At 35.5% G+C, this 5,197-nt stretch overlaps 1 long non-coding RNA gene across 1 annotated transcript; it reads left to right on the top strand.

Moving 5' to 3' along the window:
• The first annotated feature begins 3,938 nt into the window (after positions 1 to 3,938).
• Positions 3,939 to 4,852, top strand: LOC117107479. The gene is made up of 2 exons (XR_004445244.1): positions 3,939 to 4,280; positions 4,749 to 4,852. It is a non-coding gene; the product is annotated as an uncharacterized LOC117107479 (long non-coding RNA).
• Positions 4,853 to 5,197: the final 345 nt, after the last annotated feature.

Genomic DNA, 5,197 nt, shown 5'->3' with positions numbered 1-5,197 from the left:
CTCATATAAGCACCACAGCACTTATACAATGTGTGTAGGCTTCAGTGCAGCACTAATTGTCCTTTGTTACCTACAGGCATTCCTGTAGTCCAGTAGTTAATAATAAATATTTGTAATATAAAGAAATGTTTGTGTCTTCATTGTATTCATTTTACCACTTTATACATTTTATTTAAAACCCTGTTTCATTACACACAGTGTAGTATGTACTCTTAAGCACTACAGCCCTTATTTGAGAATGGCGCTTAGCAAAAAAAAAAAAAAAATTGGTTTGGTGCAACACTTATGAAGATTTGCAGTTTAAATATGAGCATTTACAGTAACATTTTTTTATTTGGCTGCGTTTTGTTTTGCCTCCTCACTTAGTTCATCCTCATGGAATATAAAAAGTGCTGCCAAAGATTGATAATGAAAGACAACCAGGTTACAGCGCATGCCATGGTGGTAGGGGAGGCTGAAATTGCTTTAAAATTCAGAAAAAGTAAGAGCAAATTGAGGCAGTAAAAATGTCAAATGATGAGGTTTTTATATTTAGAAAAATGAAAAACTGCTGTTCCATATTTACAGCGGGTGTGACTATGTAATACCCGCTATAACACAGTTAATTTAATACAAATTTGTAAAGTTTCTCTGTATGAAAAGTTTGTAAAAATAAGAACAAACCTAGGCCTACTAGGCTAAGTACATTCTGAGCCTGAGATCGGTCAAAAATAAGAACACAGAGCCTGTCCAAAATTTGTATTAAAAAAAAGTGTATCGAGCCCACGGCGGAATTCAATCATTAATATCCACTACGGCGGTGGCCCACTTGGGCGCGATAACCCGAATTGCCTCGTCGGCGCCTTGCGTAGGCCTGTGGTGACCAGGACTAACCTGCTAGCAAGGACTGTCGCAGTCCTAACCTACTTGCTAAGCATAGTGAAAATCAGGGAGGTATGGCTATTATAACTGTACTTATTTGTAGTAAGGAAACATCTTACCTTAAATTTCAGGTAGGCCTAGGTACTAGACCTACACCAAAACACAAACGTTACGTTAGGCCTAGGCCCTAGGCCTCGTCCTAGTCTACGACTGTACCTAAGCGTGTTGTGGTTCGAGAAAACGTTTTGCTGGAATACCACCACCTTTTATACCTTTTATTTTATTTTTATTAATATTTTTTTTATTTTTTTATTTTTTTTAAATATATTTTTTATACCTTTTATTTATCTTTTTTTTCTCTCTTTTGATAGAATGTAAAATCGCCCTCTCTACTAATTGTGAATAATTAATAAAATATATTTGCATAATCTAATTTGAATATTTTTATAATCTTATTAATAACATGATTTTTTCAAATAAAACGGACAATTATTTTGAATACTTTAATACAAACTTAATATATTAATTCGGGCAATTCGGGTTATCGTGTTATTAATAACAATTATTTTCAATATTTAAGGTTTTCTTACTTTAAAAAATGAGCTTGAATTAATTTGACACCATGACCATGCGTAATATTGACCCACAGCTGTATATATATGAATATGATTTTTTAATTAGGTTACCTGCCTCTTTTCTCGAACGGATTCCGATCTAGTATACATTCTGAGCGCTTGGCCATATTTTCGAGGTGTACGTCGTTTGTTTGTACTACTAGCGAGTATTCGCGGGCGGGAGCTTCCGGCAAGTTTCGGAGTTAGGTAGTCTCAAGATTCGACTGACAGGTACTTGATAGTGCTAGGTTCTCCGCATTATGGCTTAGGGGTCGCGGTGCTTTCCTCCCTCCGTTCAGTTGTTTCAATTGGGACCGAGTTAGTGAACCCTATAGTTAATGGTCTTGCTTGGTGCATAACCTTGCATGGAATGGATAGGGCTAGTCGGGATGGAATGACTAGGGCGCCGATTCCTGGCCAGGGTGAAAGCTCGTTTTGCTATATTTTTTCTTATCTATTATATTTTTTATTGCTTTGAGGAACACGTACAGGATGAAAGTATTAGATGGTAATTATAGAGGGCAGCAATCATGTATTAATAAAGGTCACACATTACTATTTTTTATCATCAGTAGCGTACTAGTTATTGAAAGATTCAATTGATTTTATATCGATGAATTAACTTAATTGACATTAAGTTGATTGTAATTGTCGGTGTATCTTTGCTGTGAAGATTCAAAACTTCATATGTTTTAAAGAACCGTAACAATTACAGCTACTGTAATTAATTAATGTAGAAGCCTTGATATCGGTAAATTGCAGTCTGCCGCCCTCTATTTATTTTCGTCGAGAACTTTAACTTTCTTTCAGCTTGCTGATATTCATAGATTATCTGTCTGCCGCCCTCTCTGTGCTGACAGAGCCCCATTGCTCTGTCTCAAGATTCGACTGACAGGTACTTGTTAGTGCAAAGTTCATCGCATTTATGGATTAGGGGTTGTTATATACTGATGGTATTATGGTACTGTACTACTTTATAGAGAGTAGTAATAAGCACTTGCCGCGACATGCGCGCGTGCGTATGGTTATCTGTAACAGTGCTATGCACTGTGGTTGTTGTTGAATAAACAAGGCTCTCCTATACCGAACAAGGTTGTGGCTGTGTTTATTGTGTCCGTCTTAATGCTTATTTGTGAGCGTGTTTTATGGATATGTGCTATGCAGACGTGACAGGGGTCGCGGTGCTTCTTCCCTCAGTTCATTTGTCTCAAATGGGACCGAGAACCCTATAGATAATGGTCTTGCTTGGTGCATAACCTTGCATAGAATCGATAGGGATAGTCGGGGAGTAATAATAATAAACATTTATATAGCGCCAATTTAAAAATTTATCAAAGGCGCAGGAGAAAAACAAACTCAGTAACATTTCTCGAAAAGGTGAAACTTTAAGTTCTTCTTAAAAGAATATAAATTAGGCGAATTACGAACAGAAAAAGGAAGAGAATTCCACAGAGAAGGAGCTTGAACAGAAAAAGCACGTTGACCATATGTTTTGGTTTTGTTTCGAGGAGATGGAACTGTCAAAAGATTTTTTTGAAGATGAACGAATATGGCGGATAGGTACCGTACATGACATTTTAAGTGATGCAACAAATATAATGGTTTGTGAAACGCAAGTAACTTATATACCAAAAGAAGCAATTTGAAAATACAACGTTTTTTAACGGGAAGCCAATGAAGACACTTTAGGGCTGGTGTTATGTGTTGACGTCTTGGGATCAGTGAAACAATACGAGCAGCAGAATTTTGGATTTTTTGTAAACGCAGAATTGTGGTATCGGGTAGTGCAATAAAAAGTGAGTTGCAATAATCTAACTTAGATGAAATGAAGGCATGGACTAAAACTAAAATGACTAGGGTGCCTATTTCTGGCCATGGTGAAAGCTCATTTTGCTATGTTTTTTTCTTACCTTATTATATTTTTTATTTAAAAATTATAAATAAGTAAGTAACCACATTGCTTTGAGGAACCCGATTAATTTTAATACCTCTTCAGAAACATAATTAAATTAATCGAGTTAATAGAGAAATTATTGTACAATAATTAATTATTAATAATTATTATTTAATAATAATTATTATTTATTGCAATAATCTCCTCGAAAACATTGGGTATCGAATGCAAAAATAACTTCATGAAAGTTTTATATAATTGGTAATTATAGAGGGCAGCAATCACGTTTTAATAAAGATCACACATTTTTTTATTTTATCATCGGTAGCGTTTTCACTAGTTATTTTATATCGATGAATCAACTAAATTGACGTTAAATTGATTGTAATTGTCGTTGTATCTTTGCTGTGAAGATTCAAAACTTTATATGTTTTAATTAAAGAACCGTAACAAACAACTAATACATAATTAATTTAGAAGCCTTGATATCAGTAAATTTCAGTCTGCCGCCCTCTATTTTATTTCCTTCGAGCACCGTCTACTATGTGTATGTATGATGTGAGGTATGATGTAATGCAATACTGCTCTCTATACGTGGGAAAACCTTGTCCGTCGGTTTCTAATGTTTTGATTTTGCACCACATATTACGGAACAAGAAAACTATATTTTGTTAAGACACCCCAAAATCTCGAAAGGATCACGCATTGATTAGATGCATTGTACATATGTTAGGCCCTACTATGTAATCGGTCAAGCCAGTTTGATGGTTTCTTCTCAGCACATTTTACTTGACCTGGCCTAGGCCTAGGCCCTCCCTAGCTAATTATGAGCCTTTTGGCTGAGGTGGTACGGTAGAGACGTTGTTAGAACAACGTGCTGAGAGAGTAGGAAAGGACGCTTATTAGGTCAGGTAGGTATGTCCTCTCTATCTCTAACCTAGGTCTAGATCTGTAGGGGTTCCAAGTATATAATATACCGTATATACTAAGTTATACTTTCTAGAAAATAACGAATTTGTATTTTTATTTATATTCTCGATTGTCTTGAAATTGTGGAACTTTTTGTGAGGCCCAAATATCCTACTAGGTAGCTAGGGCTAGGCTAGTCCATACAGTTACACCAGTCGTAACCCAATTCCTATAGCATTCAGCTACACACTCTTGGGACTGAATTTTTAATGGAATTTAGAACAGTGCTTAAAAAAAAAATCAATTTTTGGTTCGATGTGTTAATTGGATATTTGACAGAGGGTTTAAAAGTCCAATGCAGGTGTTGCCATTGCTTCCTGGTATTTTACCTGCTAGGTTAAATATAAAAACAGTGCACAAAAATTACTTTCTGACTTCTTACTGCATAATACTATTTTAAAATATTTTAGATGCAGTATTGTCCTAGTTGGCCTACTACTAGTAATATAGCCTAGGCTGTATATGATTCAACAAACTTTGAGGGCGTTTCACCTTCTGCGACTGCGATTTTGGAGAAAACTACTTGGCATGCACCAATCAGCAACCATAGATGACTTGGAGATTTTGTACAAAAGTGAAAACTTTATTGTTATTAACAAACATTACGATGTTAAAATCAGCAGCAACGATGACGGCGATAAAGTGACTGTCTCTAAACAACTTGCAAAGAGGTTCCCAGATTTAGTAGATACACAGATTGAGCATAATTTCAGGTAACATTTGGAATAGGCATTCTTATATTGATATTTGAAAACATAGATGAACCATGAGGGGTGGATCCAGAAAGAAGAGAAAAAAAAGGGTGGGAGAGGGTAGATAGAAAAGAAAATGTTATTAAAAATGGCATTATACCTTTATT

This window comes from Anneissia japonica, unplaced genomic scaffold (assembly GCF_011630105.1).
Source record: "Anneissia japonica isolate Jap-2015-1 unplaced genomic scaffold, ASM1163010v1 scaffold284800_len683186_cov164, whole genome shotgun sequence".
NCBI classification, from domain to species: domain Eukaryota; kingdom Metazoa; phylum Echinodermata; class Crinoidea; order Comatulida; family Comatulidae; genus Anneissia; species Anneissia japonica.
Note: the sequence above shows the minus strand (reverse complement) of the source record. Positions and strands in the feature narration are given on the sequence as shown.